General features: G+C 40.4%; 1 protein-coding gene across 3 annotated transcripts in view; it reads left to right on the top strand.

Moving 5' to 3' along the window:
- CDK14 (cyclin dependent kinase 14) overlaps nucleotides 1-23,757 on the top strand; it is a 505,344-nt gene that overhangs the window by 90,819 nt on the left and 390,768 nt on the right. Inside the window, exon 1 of one of the 3 annotated variants that reach the window (XM_084618493.1) lies at nucleotides 22,001-22,096. The exons of 1 other annotated variant lie outside the window; for it this stretch is intronic. The gene's annotated coding sequence lies outside the window, so the exon portion shown is untranslated. Of the gene's footprint in view, nucleotides 1-22,000; nucleotides 22,097-22,279; nucleotides 22,348-23,757 lie in introns of those variants that run through there. One more of the 3 variants, XM_084618494.1, reaches the window with a different exon arrangement.

The raw sequence follows: 23,757 nt of genomic DNA, 5'->3' as shown, positions 1-23,757 counted from the left end.
ATAGCCACATTTTGAGGCTCTAGTAAAAGAATAGCTGTTTGATAAAGGGCATTCTAATGTTGTTTATATTACCTGGATGTGGAATGAAAAGCAACAATTAAAAATGTACATGGATATTTCTGGAAAACGACCCCAGGGATGCATTTGATGGATGTTGTTCCTAGACTATGTGCGATGGAGGCATGTTACATAATTCAACATCTAATGGTAGTTTGCCCTTTCACCTCCAAAAGTTGAGCTTGAGTTAGCTGAATAAAGGCAGATGTTTTAATATTGATTTAGCACAAGCTTGAAGTATGTGATCATATCAAACATAATGCGCCAACTCTGACACCTATATTCTCATCCTGGGAATTATACAAGGACTTAATCAATGCTCTTTTCTAGTAATCCCCTTCCACACATCTCACAAAACCTCAAAGCTTATGTAACTTTTAGAATTTCCATTGAGCTAGTGTAGGGAATGGCAGTGTACAGTGCTTCCATAATATTCTGCATTATGGGGTTGGAAGGCTGCCTCATTCATTGTGTGATAGATGCCTGCTAGTAAGATGGATGAGGAAAAATAGGATAATGATAGTCTGATGACAGTGGTATAAGCCAAGAATTTATTTCAGATGTTTGTATACACTTCTGACAGCTTTGCTAGTAATCATGTTAAAAATGGTCCTTAGTGAAGCAGCGTTAAGCTACACTTTACTTTTCAAAGATGAATTTGAATTATTTGACCTTCATTTGCTGGATGTTTAAATATACAGCCAGTAAATAGGCCTGTCAAAAAATCATGATATGGGTTATTTAAGTTTTTGCGCTTGTTTAAAGCAGAAATATATCAACAGGAAAATGGATATGGCCCTTTTTCAGGGCTGGTATTTATTCAAAGGGCATCCTTTCCTATATAGTGAGTGAAATCCTGGACTCCCCCTTCCTCCCTGTGTTCGATATTCTGGTCTCTCCCCCCACCCCTTTCCTCCTCAAGTTCATGGAGGGTCAAAAATTTGACAGAGCTGTTGTAGTTCCACTGCACAGCAGGAGGACTCATTAAGAAGCAGAGGGGCCATGTAGTGAGGCCTGTTCGCCTGTGTAGGCTGTAAAGCCAAGCTCTCTCTAGAGGGCCATTCCCTGGGTAGAGGGAAATGGAGGCTGGAGTGACTCATGGATCTATGAATTGCTCAGATGCGCTGACAGGGAGGTGTAGCAGCCTGTCGTTACTACTCGTACTGTAGCAGAAGCAGGTGCACAATCATTTTTAAGAGTGACATTTGCTTATTCATTTTGGGTGGAGCTAGTAGTCACCCTGTAGTTCAGGTTGCCTGCCCCCTTATAATGGTAAGAAGCTGTTCTCACTTGTCTTTTCCTGTGTTGAACTTAAACCGTTTATGCTGAAATCATCTATGGTGAGTGTCTGAGTTGGGCTAATTTTTTTTTTTAAATTAAAGCTTCAGTTAAAATGATTAAGCTGTTGCTGAAAACAAAATTAGGGAGAAATATGTTGCTTTTCCCATGTTAAAAAAATTCTTACTGTTTTACTGAGAAATTTTAGCAGCCCCAGACTCAGGGCTTGAAATTTGGCAAGGCAATTGCCCTAGGGCCAGGAATATGCCTTTTGCCATCCCCATAAATTTTTTCCAAAAGTTATGAGTCTCTGAAAAAGTTTGTTTGCACATGCTCAGTACAGACTCGTTAGAGTTTGGCAGCTAAAATGTCAGATTCCATGTTCATTGAGCATGTCCCTACAGGTCAAACGGTGCATGCATGCGCCAGCCCTACAGAGTGACTGAGCATGCTCCATCCACAACTGCAGCAGCTGAGGAGAACTTTTCCTGCAGTTGCTCCTCTCGGGGCCAGGAGGTGCTGGGGGTGCTTGTCACAGAATCAGAGAGTATCTGGGTCACCGGGCAGAGAAGAGTCTAATCACTAGTGCTCACTTTCCTCCAGAAACAGGAATTGATCCCAGGAGTTCTGAGTCTCTACCTTCCTCAGCTGTCAGCAAAAAGCTGTGAAGCCCACTAGCAGAGTGTGTGTCATCCCCTTCTATTGCTAGTCCACATAAAGGATGACAACCTACTACTGCTACCACTTATTCCATTAATTCAAGTGATAGAAGGTGGTGCTTTGGATCTAAAGGTCCAATTCCTGCTGATGGACCAAGTTGGTGTCAGTAGGTTTCCACATGATAGAATTGGTTTTCTTAATTTTTTTAAAAGTAAGAAATTACATCCAAAACCACTACATTGAATAAAATATTAAGGTTGCAAACATTGGTTTTGGACAGGGTTTGTCTGAATTACAATTTATTTGGCTGGCTGGACCTTCCTGGTTAAGTCCCAGCTGGGTACAGCATTCCAGTGGTGCTCAGCTAAATGTGACTAAAAATAACCTTCTATCCATTATGTTCAATTGGGGATGGCAGGCTGGGGTTATGGGAGTAGCTGGTAAGAACTGAAAAAGATCGTCCTCCTTCTATTAGAATATTAAATAAAACGTTGTTAAAATAAAAAAGGATTATAAGCTTTTAGCTGTGAAAACAATGTCCCTTGCATCTACTACTTCAGCTGGTTTACCTTCTGTCTAACCCCCATTCTTCCACTGGGCATCCAGTGTTGCCAACTCATGATTTTATTGTGAGTCTCACTTTATTTGGTATTTTTCTTAAAGCCCCAGCTCCTGTAATGAAGTGCTCATGTGAGAAGCAGTGTGTCACCCTCATGATTGCAGAGAAAAGGCTGAAAACATGACAGTGTATTTTTTAGAATCATGATTTTAAAGCCAATCACTGTTTTCTGTTTTTTTTTTGGGGGGTGAGGGGAGTAGGAGAAGACTGTGGTTAGTCAGCTAGTCTAGGACTTGGGAGGTTCCCTGCCCTGCCATGGACTCTGTGTGACCATAGGCCTGTCTCTGCCTCAGGTTCCCATCTGTAAAATGGGGATAATAGTACTTGCTGACCTCACAGGGTTGGAATGAGGCACTCAGATATTTTAGTAATGGGGGCCATATAAGTACCTAAGATAGACATGGGAGGTTTAAAAGTTAATTTAAGATATTTGTAAGTCGTGCTGTGTTTGTTTTGTGTGTGGCCTCAGTGGAGTATTGAGATGGATTTTTATTCTTGCTAGCCTGAGTTTTAGTACCTCTAATTTTATCTGTTTAGTAACCAGCTTGCTTCCCTTCATCCTTTTAAAATATTCCCACATCTTTCTTCATCTTATTATATACACAAACCCTCAATGTAAAAAGCTGTAAAAGGATTACAAAATTATTTGTGTCAGTCATTATTTGTCAAAATAATGGTTGGCCCCATGCATGTGCCAGAACAACTCGTGCATAAATTTTCCCTCGAAGAAAGCCAAGGTTGTGAGGGGATCACATCTCAAGAGCTATCCAACAACATTTGCATTTCTGAAGTTATCAAACCCTTTCCTCAGCAGAACTTTTCAATTGCATTTTCCCTGTAGCATTTCAAGGGCAAACTAAAGTTTATATGTTTTGATGAGAAGTTTTTTTTTTTTTTTTGGTTCTGATCTGGAAAAGGGATCCTTAAGTGTAGCCTCTTGCTCCTCCTAAAAAGTAAGGGTCCTTGCATGTGGATCCCTTTGGAAGACTGGGCCCAATACTTGTATAGAGGCCATCTTTGAATTTGGAAGGGAAATGCTCAAGTAAAGCCTACCCAGTGTTGTGTGGGAGGCACTTTCTCTGCTCTTTAGAAGGATAAGTGGCTTGTTGCTAAACTTGGTGGTTGAAGACAGGTTACTGTAATTTAATGTTGGATTATATATTTAGTATGAGAAACAATAGTTATGGGAATGATATTGTGCGTCAAGCTAACGATGCATGTACAGTGACTATGGCTCCTAGGTGCTATGGTAATACAAATAATACATTATAATAATAATAATGAAGTTATACATATAATTTCATTATTTTTTAGGGATAGCTGTACAGATCTACAATAGATAACACACCAAACTTCCCTTCTCTCATTCTCTTTTCACTGTTCAGTCCGCTTGCCTTTCCCATATCATTTTTCATCTCCTGTTCCAGTGTCCTCATTTACCCAAAGGGAAAGGAGAAAAAGAAGTTCACTCATAAAATAAATAAATAATTCCTCTTTGAAACTCTCCTTTGTTGTGATGCCTACAAAAAAGCGTTCATAGATTAATTTAATAGATTTGAAGTCCGGAAGAGACCAATGATCATTTAGTCTGGCCTCCTGTATAAAACAGGCCATTGAACTTCCCCAAAATAATTCCTAGAGCATATATTTTAGAATCCAATCTCAATTTTAAAAATGGTCAGTGATGGAGAATCCACCACGACCCTTCGTAAGTTGTTCCAATGGTTAAATACTTTCACCATTAACAAATGTATACCTTATTTCTCGTCTGAATTTGTCTAGATTAAACTTCCAGTCTTTGGATCATGTTATACCTTTCTCTGCTAGACTGAAGAGCCCATTATCAAATGTTTGTTTCCTATGTAAGTACTTATAGACTGTAATCAAATCATCCCTTAACCCTCTGTTTTGTTAAGTAGACTGATCTCCTTGAGTTTATTACTGTATGGCATGTTTTCAAGTAGTTTAATCGGTCTCGTGGCTCTTCTTTGAACCCTCTCTAGTATATCCAAATCGATCTTGAATTGTGCACATCAAGAACTGGACACAGTATTTCAGCAGTGATCGCACCAGTGACAAAAACAGAGCTAAAGTAACCTCTCTACTCTCTACCCGAGATTCCCCTGTTTAAGGCATCCAAGGATCTCATTAGCCCTTTTGGCCACAGTGTCACACTGGGAGCTCATATGCAGCTAATTATCACCCACAACCCTCAAGTCTGTTTGAGTCTGTGCTTCCCAAGATAGAGACCCCTCTTGTGTAAGTGTGGCCTACATTCTTTGTTTCTAGAGATATATTTACATTTGACCATATTAAAACACACAGTTTGCTCGCACCCAGCTTACCAAGCAATCCAGATCACTTTGTATCAATGACCGGTCCTCTTCATTATTTACTTCTCCTCCAGTTTTGTCTCATCTGCAAATTGTATTAGTGATGATTTTGTTTTCTTCTAGGTCATTGATAAAAATGTTATTTAACAAAGAAACAAGAACTGATCCTTTCAGGACCTTCCACCTCCCCCCCCTCGCCCAAGAAACACACCCATTCTGTGATAATTCTGTAGCCAGCCCTGGTTTGACAAAGGTTTGGCCTCTGGTGTGGTCTGCTGAACACAGGCAGTTGGTGAAAATATTCTTGGAGGAGACTGGGTGTGCAGAGTGGGGGCGGGTCCCCAGGCTCATACAAGAGGAGTCTAGGCTCTGGGTTTAGTGTCAGGTCCTGCACTTGTGTGCGTGTGTGTGTTGAGGGGTGGGTTGCTGTCTTTACCCTGGTTGATACAAAGAGGTGTCTCTGAAGAGTGAGCTCACCCCACAGTGGTGACTCCTGTTGAGCGAGGCTGGGCCCAACTCCCCACTCCAGCCCGTTGGCTCTCACAGCTTGAAGGCTTGATCCAGTGAAAGGCTTGACCCAAAACTCCTCATGAAGGCAAGAATCCCATTGTCTTCAAAGGGCGCTGTTAGGATAATAGGGATCGAGCGTGATGTTAGTTTAAAAACCCTTGAAGATAAATATCTAGTTCTTACTTTAAGCATCTGGCTTATCAGTTCTAACATCTAATGTTTGGGATAGTACCATGAGGTCTGGAACACTTTTCTTTCATCCCTGCTAAAAAAAACTGAAATATTTCTTAACACTAGGTGCTTCATTTGTGAGGCTGTTCTTAATGCCATAAAGCTGAGGTCAAACGCAAGTCAGAGCAGCTTGGCAGCAGGGTTCTGGTAATTTATTTATCACTGTTTTTAATGTAATGCCAAAGCACACAAAGTAAAATGTGGCATACTAAAGGAGTAGGAAATAGGGCAATTTTTGTGTGTGTGTGTATGGGGGCCGGGGTGTGTGTGTGTGTGTGGCAGGGGATGGCTCTGTGGCCTAGCAGAGCTAGAGGGAGGGGCGGGGTGGGGAAGGTGCCCTGAAGGAGCCTACATGGACGAGGGAGAGCAGAGGTATTAATCCCAATTGAGCTGAGCCGGTATCCTTGAAGCTCTGGCAGATGCCACCAGACTGGCTTGCACATGCCACTGCTTCCCCAGTGCGTAGCCCCAGCCTCTTACCAGTCCTGGTAAGAGTTGTAATGCATGGAGACAGGGAGCCCAGCCGCCTGACAGACTGCAAGTCCCATGCAGGGTCGGCAGTGTATATGTGCATGGGGCAGCCGGGTTTGGAGCTGGCAAGCAGAGAGCATGCTGAGTCTATTTTTGAAGTGCTGGAGCAATGCCCTGGAGTGCTCCAGCAGCACTATGCTCGTGTGGCAGAGAAAGATTTGAGGAAGCTGAGCCATCTCTTGCTGGAGCTGTCTGGAGCAGAGCTCCGGTAAATATTTTCAAACGCAGGGGGAGCCCCAGCACTGCCTCTTACGGGGCAGAAGCCCCTAGCCCCACCACCCTGCTGTAGGGCAGAACTGCACCGCACCCAGTGGCTAGAGCCCTGAGGGCATTCCCCTCACCCCTGCCCTGCGCTGGGCCCTGGAATTTTTACAGCATGTTGGGGGGTGGGCAGTATGGGGGACTCCGGGAAATAATCTCTGAGAATTTAAGCCCTGGTTGAGACTACTGTCTATCATGCTTCTAATGCTGTCAAACTGTTTCTTTGCGGTTCCCCACCTGTCTGTATCCATCTTGTACTTAGATTGTAAACTCTTTGGGGCCAGGAAAGTCATCGTGTTCCGTTTGTACAGGACCTAACACCATGATGAGTGCTCCTGGATGCTCTGTGTGCCACTACTGGTAACCCTGTATTAAATAGACATTTTAGCAACTGATAAATTCTAAATTCTTAAGATGCAATTGTTGTTGTATGCATAAAGAATAAGTTCCTTTTTCAAAAACGTGAAATAATTTAGCTTTGGGTCCCAATTTTGCACTGCCTTTCTGTTCGCAGAGAATAAAACCTTCAGTTCATGTTCTCTACTCACTGTGAAGTTGTTGCCCTATTGTGGGAAGTGAGATAAAGTGGCTTTTCCTCTCAATTTTTCTAAGACAAATCAAGAGTAGTAGTATACAGCGCTGGATCAGCCTAAGGAAATATACAGATTAATATTGTTCATTTTTATAGCAAGGGTGAACCTATGGGGCTATGTTGTTTGTGTAGCTTACGGTCTTTTGTGGTGTGTGAAGATAATCTTGTATAAAACCAGTCTAAAATGAGATGGGGTACATTCTTTTGAAAGAATTTAGAAAAGGGATTACTTGTGTGTGGATTGTAATAATCAAAGTTAGCATGTAAACACAAAGGCAGCTACACATCAGTATGGTGATATATTGCTGTATCATATTTTAGTTGCATAGCAATTTGGTATAATGCATATTTTTAGATTTTATTTTGAGCTTGGGAATTCTGAAATGTGTTCCTGAAAGATATTAGGGGTAGATAAGCATGTATTTCCTGTTTTGTGATGCAGGTTGAAGTACGTAGTCCTGCACAAAGGTTTTGAGGGGTGTCTGTGGGGCAATTAGGGTGACTGCTTGGGGCCTCAGGTTATTCTTTGGTCACTTACTTATATCAGCATTTCTTAATTATTTATTAGGTATCTAAGTAAGAAAGGCTAAAATGCAAGGCCTAAGATAGCTAAGCTAAAATCTTGCACGGCTCAGCCTATAGGCCTTGCATTTTAGCCTTTCTTACTTAGATACCTAATAAATAATTATCCGTTTTAACTACTGATCAGTCTTCTACTTCTATAATCCTATAAATTAACTCTATTTAGCATGCAATGATTATATATGACATAACACGTTAGTTAATTATAACATCACACAATAAATGATGAATAAACTAAAAACATTGGCTCCAAGTATTAACCTAGGAACTTTTTTTTCCAGCTTAGATGTTTGGAAATTAAAAACAAATAAAACAGCAACAAAAAATCGACCGCAATTGTTATCGTTCTACATAGTAGCAAAATCCTGACTATTCAGGGTGAAATCCTGGTCTGTTGAAGTTAATGGGAGTTTAGCTGTTAATGTAAGTGGAGCCAGGATTTCACCAGCAATCTTTTATCTGTCTGCTCTATGGAAACTATTGAGTAATTTTTCCAGGATTTGTAGAACCTTCATTTCTTCTCAATTCTTATATGATAGAGAATGCTTACCTGGGTGGAAAAGAGATTGAGATTATTTGCCAGGTTAATCAGGTGTTGTCATTCCTAGATATGAACAAATTGCACAAAGAGAGATCATTCCACTGGAGAGCTGATTTTGTTATACTGGGAGCACAGGTTATACTTTTTAAATTAAATTTTATGGTTAGATCTACAGTGTATAGTTTCTTTTCAGTGATTTCTTAAAAAGATTGAATGAATATCTCTTAAAAAAGACTTCTTTATTGACTGGTTTTCCCTGTTGAATTAATATTATGCTACAGAACTAGATGCCTATTTTAATGATTAAAACCACACTAACAGAATCTTCTTGAACAGTGGTTCTCAACCTTTTTATCATTATGGGCCACATATGCGGCCCACAGTGTGTTACCTGGACCATAGGTTGAGAACCAGAGCATGCCGCCCCCAGACCTGTACGTCCAGCGCCTCCTGCCCACAGATCTTGCCACAGAGTGGGGCCAGGAATGAAGCCCTGGGTATGGGCAGGGCGGAAGGGAAGCCCGGACCCCAACTCTGGGGCCAGCTGACAGCCCTGATACTGACCCTGGACTGCGATCCTGTGGGTCAGAGCCCGGACCCTGTGGGACCAGTCGGCATCTCCGGAACCCCACTATGCAGAGCCTGCTGCGCAGCCTGGTGGCCTTTAGCACACAGCTGGACCACATGTGGCCTGCAGGCTGCGGGTTGAGAACTACTGTTCTTGAGTATATTTTTCATCGTCCACTGTATATAATATTTAGGTAAGTCATATAGGAAGCTCTGATAAGGCTTACAGTTTATGGGTTTTTTTAAGTGCCAGAAGGACAGGTAAGCAAACATTCTTAAGGTACAAAGAGCTAACTCATTAAGGGGTAAATCCTGCCCTAATATCTACAGCTATAGATGGCTCTCTAGTGAGAATCCATGTAGTTCAATGGCATGGGGAGAGTTAGGGCCGAATGCAAGGGGATCCATATGGAAGGTGCCTACTCCCTGGGTTTCACAGAGCCCTGCTCCACATGCACAAGTGTGAAAGGGAAGAGTTGGGGGTGGAAGAATCAGTGCAGACAGAGCTAGTGTATCTGTCCATGTATCGGGGCACAAATAAGGTGGAAGTCCCTGCAGTCTGAAGACTATAGTAGCAGCAGCCAGGATAGCTACATGGTTTGAGGAAGAATACCTCCTTTTCATTCCCTATGGAGTTCCCCTGCACTGAGGCACTATGCTAGTGGAGGCGATAGGTTTTTCCAACGGCTTTCTGTGGGGCTTTTGAAAATGGGGGTAAAATTGATCCTAAGAGTAAAAATAAGGCCTTAAATTCCTCCCATCCTGCCAAAGTACAGTAGAGCCTCAGAGTTACAAACACCAGAGTTACGAATTGACTGGTCAACCACACACGTCATTTGGAACTGGAAGTACACAATCAGGCAATAGCAGAGACTACAGTACTGTGTTAAATGTAAACTATTAAAAAATTAAAGGGAAAGTTTAAAAAAAAAAAGATTTGACAAAGGAAGGAAGCTGGTTCTGTGCTTGTTTCATTTAAATTAAGATGGTGAAAAGCAGCATTTTTCTTCTGCATAAGAAGTTTCAAAGCTGTATTAAGTCAATGTTCAGTTGTAAACTTTTGAAAGAACAACATCTTGTTTAGAGTTCCGAACATTTCAGAGTTATGAACTTCCATTCCCAACGTGTTCTTAACTATGAGGTTCTACTGTAAGACCCCTCTTTTAGTCAGATCACTCTATCTCAATCACACCCCTTCCTCTAAGACAGCCTGGGAAAATAGGGATTTAGTGCACACGCAAGATGGATCAAATTCCAGAGTCCAGTGCTCTTTGTTGAGAATGCTCTTCTACCCTAGGTGAATGCAACTAAAGATAGTCACTTTATCTCAAATGCTGTGATAAAACATGAGGAGGAAAAAAGTCTTTTTAAAATGCAAAGGACCCAAATCATACAGGGCTTTATAGATCAAAACTGATACTTTGAATTGAACCCAGGAATTGATTAGAAGCCAGTGCCATCTCCAACATATAAGAACATAAGAGCGGCCCTACCGGGTCAGACCAAAGGTCCATCTAGCCCAGTATCCTGTCTTCCAACAGTGACCAATGCCAGGTGTCCCAGAGGGAATGAACAGAACAGGTAATCATCAAGTGATGCATTCCCTGTTGCTCATTCACAGCTTCTGGCAAAGAGAGGCTAGGGACACCATCCCTGCCCATCTTGGCTAATAGCCATTGATGGACCTATCTTCCATGAATTTATCTAGTTCTTTTTTGAACGCTGTTATAGTCTTGACTTTCTCAGCATCATCTGGCAAAGAGTTCCACAGGTTGACTGTGCATTGTGTGAAGAAATACTTCCTTTTGTTTGTTTTAAACCTGCTGCCTATTAATTTCATTTGGTGACCCCTAGTTTTTGTGTTATGAGAAGGAGTAACTAGCACTTCCTTATTTACTTTCTCTACACCAGTCATGATTTTATAGACCTCAATCATATCCCCCCTTAGTCGTCTCTTTTCCAAGCTGAAAAGTCCCAGTCTTGTTGTTCTGTCCTCATACGGAAGCCATTCTATACCCCTAATAATTTTTGTTGCCCTTTTCTGAGTCCTTTCCAATTCCAATATATTTTTTTGAGATGGGATGACCACATCTACACACAGTATTCAAGATGTGGGAATACCATGGATTTATATAGAGGCAATGTGATATTTTCTGTCTTATTATCTATCCCTTTCTTAATGATTCCCAACATTCTGTTTGCTTTTTTGACTGCCGCTGCACATTGAGTGGATGATTTCAGAGAACTATCCACAATGACTCAAAGATTTCTTTCCTGAGTGGTTACAGCTAATTTAGACTCCATTTTATTTGTATAGTTGGGATTATGTTTTTCAATGTGCATTACTTTGCATTTATCAACAGGAAATTTCAACTGCCAATCACCCAGTTATGAGAGCCTTTCGTAGCTCTTCGCAGTCTGCCTGGAACTTAACTATCTTGAGTAGTTTTGTTGCATCTGCAAATTTTGCCACTTCACTGTTTACTCCTTTTTCCAGATAATTTATGAATGTGTTGAATAGGACTGGTCCCAGTAGAGACCCCTAGAGGAAAGCAGTATTAACCTCTCTCCATTCTGAAAACTGACCATTTATACCTACCTTTTGTTTCCTATCTTTTAACCAGTTACCAATCCATGAGAGGACCTTTCTTCTTATCCCACTACAGCTTACTTTGCTTAAGAGCCTTTGGTGAGGGACCTTGTCAAAGACTTTCTAAAAATCTAAGTACACTATATCCACTGGATCGCCCTTGTCCACATGCTTGTTGATCCCCTCAAAGAATTCCAGTAGATTGGTGAGGCATGATCTCTGGATTACAGCTGTGATATGTGCCCTGAGGGGGGCACTGCTAAATAATCAGGGCTGCGTATTTCACCAGATGAAGTTTAAGTGGCTGTCTGATGTAGACCAAGTAGAGCAGTAAACCAGCAGTTCTCAAACTGTGGGTTGGGACCCCAAAATGGGTCATGATCTCATTTTAATGAGGTTACCATGGCTGGCGTTAGACTTGCTGGGGACCGGGGCCAAAGCCCAAGCCGCACTGCCCAGGGCCAAAGCCGAAGTCCGAGGGCTTCAGGTTACAGGCCCCCTACCTTGGGCTGAAGCCCTTGGCCTTTGGCTTTGGTCCCCACGACTGGGGCAGTGGGGCTTGAGCTTTGGGTCCTCTACTCATAGGCACCAACTCTGAGGGTGCTCCGGGGCTGGAGCACTCACGGGGAAAAATTAGTGGTGCTCTGCATCCACCGGCAGCCAAGCTCCCCTCCTGCCCCACCTCACCTCCCTCTCCTCCTCCCCTGAGTGCACCGCGTCCCTGCTCCTCTGCCTCCCTCCCAGTGCTTGGCGCCGCCAGCTGTTTGGCGGCCTAGCAAGCTCCAGGAGGGAGGCAGGTGGAGCGGGAACATGGCATGCTCAGGGGAGGAGATGGGGAAGTGGTGGGGCCAGGGAGGGGAATTGGGGAAGGAGTCGGAATAGGGACAGGGAAGGGGCGTAGTTGGGGCGGGTACTTTGGGGAAGGGGTTGGAATGGGGGCGGGGCGAGAGAGGGTGGGGCAGAGGTGGAGTTGGGGCAGGGCCAGAGGCAGAGGGGATCAAGCACCCACCGGCGCGAGCAGAAGTCGGTGCCTATGCTCCCACTCAGGGTGGTGGACCTCAGGCGAGCTCAGGCTTCGGTCCCCTCTCCTGGGGCTGTGTAGTAATTTTTGTTGTCAGAAGGGGGTCACGGTGCAATGAAGTTTGAGGACCCCTGCAGTAATCTAATCTGAAGGTGACCAAAGCATGGATAACTATCATAAGGTCCTTATTTGAAAGAGGGCAACCTTCTAACCAAGCATAGGTGGGGGGAAAAAGCACTTTTGGCTATTGCTGATATATGACCATACCAGAACCACCAAGGAACAAATCATGCTCCAAAACTGGGAGGTAGTTTTTTTTGTTTTTGTTTTTGTTTTTTTTAAAAAGGCAGGCTTTCTCAACTCAAGAAGTAGATATTAATTCCTCCTTTTATTCCCTTTCCACTCTAGTATAAAACCTGTTTTAGCTGCCATCTTGCTCGCATCAGATTTACCGAATGTGACACATCTTGAGGCATATGCGTTTGACAGATGCATCATGAATTTCTACAGAACTGACAAAATATTACACATTTTTGAGAGAATTTGTCCTTCCCCCACAAACTCCCTCTAATCTGAGGCAAATGGGAACTGAGCTGCAAAGTAAAAGACCATGAGTTTTAGTCCTATCTCTTTCACTGAATGCTGTTAATATTTCTATGCACTTCACAACCCTTATTATTAACCAAGGTCTTAATTTTCTCCCTAAGGTAGGGGTATTTCATTCACCTGTCTTACAAATAAGGTAATTTAGAAGGTACAAAAGTCACTATATGTAAAGCTGGCAATAGAATCCCTGTTTCTAAAATGACAGATCAAAGTATAATTCCTCTTTGTCACACTGCCTTTCAGAAGTATTGTGCCAAGTTGTGTGCTTATGTAACCTACACTAACACATTGTGGCTCTTTCCTCCTCCTAATGTCTTGACCATATGTCAAGTCTTGTGTCTGCTACTGCTAACGGAGATGGTCTTTTTGATCAAGTGGTATTGTCTTATTTTTACAGGCAGAAGTCCTGGGTTCAGGCCCTACAAATGACCCAACAGGGATATCTTTACATTTGGCTATATTATCTCTAACCATTACACTACACAATGTTTCTACAGCCATGGATAAGATCCAGGAATCCTGATGCCCAACAGCCGAGTGCTATTCAACAAATAGTTGTCTAAGCCATTAACAAAGTGTGTTATATCCCCTTCTATGGGCTAGTCTGCACAGGGGGATGTCAATATGTTTTCCCCACCAACTACTCCTTTAGCTGAAGTAGAAAAGGTCAGAGCTATGGATCTGAAGATTGTGGATTCAAACCTGCTGTTTGACTGGGGGCAGGTGGGGGAGAAAGAGTGAGGAATTTAGAATAATTATAATTGTTGAAATGATTTTATATTGCACAACATTGTATTTAGAAATAAATGTGGATATTGTGGAGATTGTTTTATTGTATATTTAGTGTTTTTATTTTGGCTAATGGGAGCTGCCCCATTCCTTTGTAATGCGTGTATGAATCGGACTGAGAGTAATCGTGTGGGCGATTTTGCTGGTGTTTTCAAACGGGAAAGCTCTGTCTGGGTAACCTTCAAAAAGGCAAGTACTTAATGTAAAACTTACCTTTCCAGAAAGCAAGCCTCATTCTCAAAGGTGTAATATTAGCACTTAGGGAAGGTTGGATACTGCTTGCTACTGCTAATGAGCGGTAGAGCCTGTCACCTGGAAGTCTTGAGTTTGAATTGTGCCCAGCAAGAATAATGGTTGTTCCCATCTAATAGATGTTTGGTGGCTCCTGTATGGGATGAGTTTAGTGACTCGTTTTCCAGCTTCTATATCACAAACTCACCATTTTTAAAAAATGCTACAAAGAGTATGGAATGAGTGTGATCTCTTAATTGCTTTATAACACACAGCTGTCCATGGAGTATCAGATAAAATATCCATACAGTTCTCTAAACACTTGTGCTAAAACTGTTTAACCTGAACATTTACTATTTAGCTACATATTGAAGGGCTCAAAATTGTTAGTTATGCTAACCATAACTCAGTAAATTTTTTCCAAAGCTGATCTTCTTGGACAGTGAAATAAAGATAATTGATTTGGTCTGTGAAGATGTTTTTGATTACACGTATTAATCCTCTTCTGGAGATTTATGATGGCCAATATGGAAAAAGTGATTCAAAAGATGAACACTTGTTTGAAGTTAGAATAGAGGCAGATCAAATGGTTTTGCAATGTGGATGCTGTTAGCTCTAAAACATACAGCCTATTCCTAGTTTCTGACATCTACCTCACAGATGTGTGAAGATAATGTGACTTTAATTTTGTAACCACAATAGCTTACATTGGTGCGCAAAATCTTTTTAGTTTTAAAATCACAGTTCTGAGAGTCTCTGTCTAGTCCATTGAAATATGGAAAGAACACAGCTGGTGTGAAAATCAGAGCTTTCATGTGGATACCTTCAAAATGAGAAACAAGGGGAAGTGAAATCCAGAAAATGTCCATTAAAAGATACTAGATTTCAATGTACATCATATTTAAACTGGCTATGGTGCTGAACATGAACCCTTCTTACTGTGCCAAGTTTCAGTTAATTGAGAGCTGGACTTTCTTCTTTCAGCCACTCAAATGGTAGGGATATCTTCGAAATAGGATGTAACTGGGATTAGTCCCAGCGTGAGATTGGCTGTAAGACTTGATGTAATCTGAAAATAAAAAAATGTTCAGTGAGGTGACCTCTTGTCATTAGGAAGTATATTGGTCAATATTGAGATATTGCTCATCCTAAAGAAGCTGGGGTTTGTAATCTGTATTTCTAACATTCTTTCTTAACAATTCTTGTCAATAAGAAAATAAGCTAATCTTTGTTTTTTTTTTGGTTGATTACACAAAATTCTATCTATATGGCAAATATGAAAATTACATACTTTTAGGAGCTGTAGGTTTGAGAAGATTGAGTGCTTTTGATTAAAATTAATTGGCTACATGATCTTATACCTCTTGCTGCTGTCTTTCATTGAAGAGAACATACATTTAATTTTACTGCTGTTAGATGTCTTTGCAGCATTTCAGAAAATAGTTTTTTTTTTTTTTTTTACCAAGACATGATGCTTAAATATCTTTTACCCAAGGATTTTAGACTGCAATGATTTGCACTGAACTTTAGTTAATAACTGTCCTCATTCCAGTTCTGTCACTCTGACCCTTACCTGTTGAAACTGGTTTTGGCTCTCCTCAAGGAGAATAGGCTAGAAACGTTAAGGCTCTTCACTCTGGCATTCTGTCTATGATCTTGAAGGGAAAGCTGTTAGGTGACTATAAAATAGGTCTCCTTTTGCCTTTCCTAGGTGGGTAGGGTAACTCTACTACACAGACAGACCCTATGGTGAACTATCCAATCCCATTAATGAGACAGATACACCATGGTAGTGTCGTGCAGGTGTATTAACAATCACCAAAGAGCATCCCGATTTTTGTCGCAGCATGATCTTACTTAACCTGAAAATTTTTGAAAGATAACTGAATAAGATTAATTGTTACATTATATAGATCTGAAAATTTCTAAGGGCTAAAGTCAAATCTTAAAGTACTTTATGGAGAGCTATAAAAGCAGTACCTAGGGTTCTCTGGTACTGTAGCCTATGAACATAATTTCAAAAATATTTTTGTCTTCTTACAAAACAAAATAATTGCTTCATAAACTGTGTAATACATTTTTTAAAATTTGTAGTTAAGTCATTTCAAAGTTTTTTGGTGAAGTGAGTAAGTACTACAGTGAGTTGTACTTCACTTTTAAGTAAAATGTCACACTGAGAGATAATGCAGGTGGAATGGTAGTGTGCAAATATTTGTGTAAGTGGAGTAAGTTTTACAGCATGGTGTATTCAGAATAACTTTCCACACAATCAAATGAACAATATTCTGTTTATGTCTCCATTTGATAACTTCACTGCCTTTCTATGCATACATCTGCATATCTTTGTCCCCTTTTATTCTTATAGGTCAGTGTCTTAATTTATGTAATGTTATAATTGGAAAAAGAACCAAGGAAATAAAATTTTTCAGTGGTCCAGAGATTAGGTCAGTCCAGTTGCTGTTCTGGCTATTTGGCATATTAGGTGCCTGGCTGGACATCTGGTACAGTTTCACATGTCGGTAAACTTTTTAAATTATTGAGTACATTATTCTTTATTCTGCTTGTAAAATTCCATCTGCAGTAGTCAAAGTAAAACAAGAAATTGGAGACTCTGATTCAATACAGCTGTCCTGACAATGTATTGTTAGAAGCCAGTAGAAAGCAGGCTCTACCCATGTGGATGCAGAAGGACCATAGCTGATCCAGATTTCTTTTTATTAGATTGAAGGAAAAAGAAATGGTACTCAGCAAGCTTCCAAATTATGGAAGATAGAGTGGGAAGAGTAAAGACCAACCCAGCCCATATGATACAGAAAATTCACTATAAAGTGAATCAGAGCTGTATATAGTATGAACTAACAGAAGCAACTTACTGCCATTCTTTTCACTTATTAATAAATCATGGATTTTATAGTTAGCTGATTGACTATTAGAGCTGTCGCATTATGTAGGCATCCACTTATTACAGCATTTTGTAAATAACTACTTTTGCTTAGCCCAGAAAGCTCAAAAGGTCTTAGCCCCACTATGAACTAACTCTGAAGTGCACTTGAAAGTAATTCTCAAATTACAGGTAGCATTGTGGAATCTCCTGCTGGTATGATTATCTATCCAAAAGGTAGCATAATTTATGATGATGAGAGCGTAAAGGCTGTTGCACAATATTTTTAATACATTTCCAAATAGTTTTTGGAAACCTAAGCAATTTATTAATGTGTATTGAAGACTGTTTGATGATAAAGTAGCAGTAGATCAGAAAAAGATTCTTAAAACAATTCTGCACAGGGCTCACAAACTGCCAGAAACACCAGTTATGTAGGCTGATAAATTTCAGTTGTGACTGAATGCTTCATTTGGCTGCCAGCCCCACCTTTATTTGGCTTTCCAGTTCCACCTTTCATCCATGGGCTAAAACAGTTTATCTGTTACAACAGACAGCATCAAAATGTGTTCTGTGCTAGTAGCCAAACTGTGTTCAGTCACAACTGAGGAATGGACCATGGGAGTTAGCCCTCTTGCAGCACAGCTCCCTTTGTTAGTGTAAATACAACATAAGAACGGCCATACTGGATCAGACCAATGGTCCATCTAGCCTAGTATTCTGTCTTCCAATAGTGGCCAGTGCCAGGCACTTCAGAGGGAATTACTGAATGAGCCCCATCCTTAGGTATCCACTCCCAGCTTCTGGCAATCAGAGGGTAGGGACACCCAGAGCATGGGGTTGCCTCTCTGACCATCTTGGCTAATAGCCTCCATGAATTCATCTTGTTCTTTTTTGAACCCAGTTATATTTTTGGCTTTCACAACTTCCCCTGGCAGTGAGTTCCACAGGTTGACTGTGTGTTGTGCGAAGAAGTACTTCCTTATGTTTGTTTTAAATCTGCTGCCTTTTAATTTCATTGGGTGACCTCTAGTTCTTGTGTAAATAATACTTCCTTATTCACTTTCTCTACACCGTTCACAATTTTATAGACCTGTATCGTATTCCCCCCCCCCGTCGTCTCTTTTCCAAGCTGAAAAGGCCCAGTTTTTTAAAATTTCTCCTTATATGGAAGCAGTTCCATCCCTCTAATAATTTTTATTGCCATTCTCTGTATCCTTTCCAATTCTAACAGCATTTTTGAGATGGGGTGACCAGCACTGCATGCAGTAATCCAGGTGTGGGCGTCCCATGGATTCCCATAGTGGCATTATATTTTGTGTCCTCTTATCGATCCCTTTTCTAATGGTTCCTAACATTCCGTTAGCTTTTTTTTTTTTTGTGACTGCCGCTGCATATTGAGCAGATGTTTTCAGAGAACTATCCACAATGACGCCAAGATCTGTCTTGAGTGAAAACTAAATTACTTTGCATTTATCAGTATTGAATTTTATCTGGCATTCTGTTGCCATGTTGCCCAGTCACGCAGTTTGGAGAGATCCCTTTGTAATTCTTTGCAGTCTGCTTTGGACTTAACTATCTTGAGTAAATTTATCTTGTCTGCAAATTTTGCCACATCACTGTTTACCCCTTTTTCCAGATCATTTATTAAATGTTGACCAGCAATGTACAGTACAGACGCCTGGGGGACACCGCTATTTACATCTCTCCATTCTGAAAACGGACCATTCATTCCTACCCTTTGCTTCCTGTCTTTTAACCAGTTACTGATCCATTAGAGGATCTTTCCTTTTGTCCCATGACTGCTTACTTTGCTTAAGACCCTTTGGTGAGAGACTTTGTCAAAAGCTTTCTGAAACTCCAAATACACTATTATCTACTGGACCACCCTTGTCCATGTATTTGTTGTCCCCCTCAAATAATTCTAAGAGATTGGTGAGGCATGATTTCCCTTTTAAAAAATCCATGTGGACTCTTCCCCAACAAATTGTGTTCATCTATGTGTCTGATTATTTTGTTCTTTACTATAGTTTCAACCAATTTGCCTGGTACTGAAGATAGGTTTACCAGCCTGTAATTGCCAGGATTGCCTCTGGAGCCTTTTAAAAAAATTGGTATAACATAAGCTATGTCCAGTCACTTGGTACAGAAGCTGATTTGAATGATAAGATGCATACCACAGATGATAGTTCTGCAATTCCATATTTGAGTTCCTTCAGAACTCTTGGGTGAAAACTGTCTGGTCCTGGTGACTTATTACTGTTTGTTTAATCATTTATTATTTATTTATTAATTTATAACAGTTGTTTACACTGAAGTCATACAGCTGCCTGAAATAAGTGCTGGGTCTGCCACTGGCAGACAATATAATGGCACCATTTCAACAAAATTTGCTTTTCAATTCTCTTCCCTGCCTTTTCCTTTCCATTTGTGCCAGAGAAATACAATACATGTAGAAATATGAATAAAAACAACAAAAATCAGTGGTTTTCAAAATACAGTCCTCTCTTGCTTGTTCCATTTCGCTCAAATTTCATTTTCAATCTCTCATCTTTCTTTTTGTGTTTCTTTAATTCTTGAGTTCTTTTTGCACTCTCTGGTTCATTTCTTCTATGCTAGTCCCAATAGTGTGCTCTTTTTTTCCTACTACCATGCTCTCTTTTCATTGCACCTTCTTACTTCCTCAGACCAACCATTTTCTCCCTAATCTTACTCCTAATCTGTTTGCTCTTGGCCTCCTCCATCTCTTTCCCTTCACCAGACCAGAATTTTTGCAATCTCCTTCTCATTGCTCCTCATCTCTTTCTTCCTACATCCCGTTTTTTTGTGTGGCATCCCTCTCTTTTCTGGTATCTGGAACAGTAAAAATGGGTGGTGTCACACAGGGGGTTTCTGAAGCTGTTTTTCAGACAGTTGGGTTGACCAGCTTTTCAGCAGGAGCTTTTTTCATGCTCAGAATGTCAGGTGTAGAAATGCCTGTTTGACCAGTGCTGGCCCTCTTTAACTGTCTGTTTTCTAAGTATGGATTCTCAGAATGTAGAGGTGGTGTTCTGAGCTGTCCTGATCTTCTTCCGCTTGCCCATGCTTTTGGGGCACTGAGGCCTCAGATCTTCAATAGAGGTTTTTCATTGGTGTTTTTGCCAAGTCTTTTACCAGATATAACTGAAGACGTGCACTGATAGCGTGGTAGGTGTCCACTATCAGTGCTTCCCCCACCTTCTTATCTCTGGCCACTTCCTCAGTCTAGTATCCTGTGAGGCAAATTATTCATAGTCTACTACATCAAAACCTTCAATCTTAAATAGACTTGCAGGGCACATGTAGATATTTTTTCTTCCATAGACGTCTGATTTCCAACTGCAATACTGACCTAGCTTTTTTTTACCTTCTTCTCTCATAACGTAACTACTTTAGTTGCTGGTCTCTCATTTCCTTCATGTCTAGTCTGGTTGTTTAGGAGAAACATTTTCTGTGTCTTCTGCCAGGAGCTGAAGCTTTTCTTTCTTCACATAAAATGGTCCTGAAAGATGATCTGCTGTGAAGAAGACTAAACTAACAAACTCGAAGGTGATCTGTAACATGGAATTGGTAACTGGGGTTAGGAAGTAGATGATGGAAAGAAAAACTCTTGAAGATCTTACTTCATGCTTTGAGCATCTTATGGAGATGGCATGACATCATTCAAGCTTTCTGACAGTCATTGCAGCTGCTTGTGCCAGACAAGATTATTTAGTTCATTAACACATCTAGGTCTTTATTTAGTAAGCACTTAAACATATGCTTAAGTCTCATTGGCTTCAGTGGGATGTGGGCATAGGTATGGAGTTCAAACATGTTCTTAAGACTTTTCTTCAGAATGGGAATAGACTTGAGACTGTGTGCTAAGTGCTTTGCTGAATTCAGTGGGACTGCATGAACTGTAAATTGGGGCTGCATTCAGATCATTAGTTGTCCTGCATATTTTGTTGTTCTGTGTTAAGATTTTCCCATACTCAGAGTGAAGCAGAGAAGTTATTTTGTAAGAGCATTAAGCCATGTAGGGTGAGCTGCATTTTAGCCTCTTCCTCTGTTTTAGCTTTCACCTATTGCTAATCCCTTTCCTCTGTCAGTCAATCCAGGATGCAGTTCCTAATCTCTGGCAGGGGAGATTTCCTTGAAGTCAGTACCAAACACAGACCCAGTGACCAGTAGGGGTTGCTATGAGAGCAGTGGATACAGAGAAATTGGTGTCCTTTTTGAGATACCATAGTCGATGTGCCTTGCCCATGCAGACCTCTTTTCCAATGTACCACGCCCAGGCTCAGTAAGGCTCAGCAGTGAGTTCAGCATAGATGTTCTGCTGCTTAGTTATTCTTTGATGAAAGTATTTTTATATATTCTTTATTATATGCTAAGGTTGATAATTATAAAGCTGTAATTACTTGTTCATATTTGGGTAGTTACATACTTCGGAGATGCTTAATTTGATATTTTTCCATGGTCCATGGGAAAGGAGGTCGGCATACGCAAGGCATATCAGCTATATATAAATGCATTAAATTGAGCCATAGTATCCTTAGCATTCATTTCCAGATGCCCTTCATTATTGTTTTAATATCATTTGTCACTAGGACACTACTGATTTCCTTCTGTACTAGGGAAATAATTGAATTGGGCACGACGAGTTGCACTCTTTTGATTAAATGTTTTTTCTGTATTTCTATAAAATCATCATTAGCTATTTTGGCTCCAGTTCTATGTTCCATTGAACCAGCACTGCATTGTAAATCAATATCTTTTCAAAAAGACACTGCTGTAAATTGCCTAGATAGCATATGCACGGTTACTTTGGCTGCAATGCTGCTGCAGAGCCTGGGTAGTCTGCCTTTCTGGGAACTCCACAGGCAAGTCCATCCTATTTTTTAAAATACCTTTTCAGAATGAACATAATTCTCTGTCTAAATTGCATCAGCAATAATTCTGCTCTCTGTGTTCACCTGTAACTTTTTATATTACGCTCTACTGGGATTATCCTGCCTTTAGGGATTGCTTTGTTTTCTGCTTTAGATTTCCCCCTTTCTTAGCTGTAGTACAGCCGTACCATTTCAGCTTGTTAATGCAGAAAGATGTGAATTCAGTTGCTGAATGAGCCGAGACTGACTGCAAACACTAACGTTGCTAGAGATATGTTTAAGAGTTGCAGGTGAATCTGACCTGAATCTAACAGCAGCAAAACGGTAAGATGGTGTTTGTTTAAAATACAAGATTGAGTGCTGGGATCTCCTGTTAAACCAGAGCCCGAGTTATCACATGCTTCCAACTTGAGCAGGATTCATTCTGTGCATGTCAGTGGTGGGTTTTTTTGAACACTGAAAGCCTAGACAGATGAATGTGGTGGTTAGCACGGAATGCCACATGAGGCTTTTTAGCGTACAGCCTTGTGAGACTCCCTAAATATCGCTTTTGGTTTCTGAATATCAGTAAAAAGGTAGGGAAAAGGTTTGCTTTTTTTTGCTACTGCTCTATTGATCTCCTAAACAGCCTTATTTATTATAGTATAAAGAGGACAATATAGACAATTTTGCTGGTGTATGCTTGGCTGACTGCCCTCTGGGACAAGTGAGTGAAGGACGTGACCAGCCACTTTTTCATTTCTGCAAACAAGTCTCTGTATCCTGATAGATCTGACTGGAATATATGTCTTTAGTAAATTAGAGATTTGCTTAATATGGGAAAATATACCATGAACCATCTTGAAATACGCTGACCTGTCATATGGAATGTATCTTCTTGATTGGTTAGCCATTTGGTTGTTTTGTTTTCATGTTTATAAAGTAATGTAGTCATTGTCGGTGGTCGTTCTTGAATAGCTGGAGTAGAAGTGTGTTGGCAGCATTTTAGATCACTGTAGAATATTTCAGCATGTATGAAAGCTTGGGGCAGCAGCATGCTCATAAAAACCCCCCAAAACCACTTACTCGGTTATGAGCAGTACAAGCAATAAGGATAAGAACATAACCATAACATGGCATAGCAATTTGAAATATTGTTGGTGATATTAATTGACAGGTAATATTTTGAGTTCTGCATCAAGCCAGAGACTTACTTTAAACTAAAATTTAATGAAACTAAAACATTTTTCTGTTCTATAGTATATTTTAGTCAGTAAATATATTTTTTACACCTAGATAATGTCAAAAACAGAATTTCATCTTAGCAGAAATGCATGTCTGACGTTCACATGTTGTATAAAGTAATGCAGGTAAAAATTAGTTGTAGAAATACAGTAGAGGGTGGCAAAACTAGTACAGTAGTAATTTGATGGTGAAGCATAGTGTTAATATCTACTCACTCTTTAGGTTTGTAGCAGATTATTGTGGGTGTTATTCTTAGTGGGGGGGCAAGTTAGACATATATCTAGGATATTATATAAAATCTTAATTGTTCAGAGCTATTTTCTAGGTGTGTCTTTTTCTTAAAAATATATATTCTTTAAGATTCTCTCCTCAGTGTACTATATTATTACATGTGAATTAAATATGAGTGATATAAACTACCTGTTACACACTGTATTCAAACCCCAATTTACATTCTTACAGGTATCAGAAAGCGTCTTCTCTTTGGTCAGCTAGGATAATCTCAGGCATGTCTGTTTAAAGAATTACTTCAGCTACAAGCTGATTTTGACTGATCTATTTTCCCTGGCTTAAACTGCTATTTACCATTCTCAGCATAAGAAATGCACCACAGGTTTCCTTTACCTTGTAATAGATCAAATATTCTGACTATTTGTGTTTCACTCCTTCAACGAACTGAAGAAACTTTAAAGAAGGGTTTGGATTTTTTTTTCTTTGAGCAAATGGTAAAGAAGGGTAAAGGTGGTGTAACAATTCGCTGA

This window comes from Lepidochelys olivacea (assembly GCF_965140295.1).
Source record: "Lepidochelys olivacea isolate rLepOli2 genome assembly, chromosome: 2".
In the NCBI taxonomy this organism is placed as follows: Eukaryota; Metazoa; Chordata; order Testudines; family Cheloniidae; genus Lepidochelys; species Lepidochelys olivacea.
The sequence above is the reverse complement of the archived record's forward strand: the minus strand, read 5'-3'. Positions and strand labels throughout refer to the sequence as shown.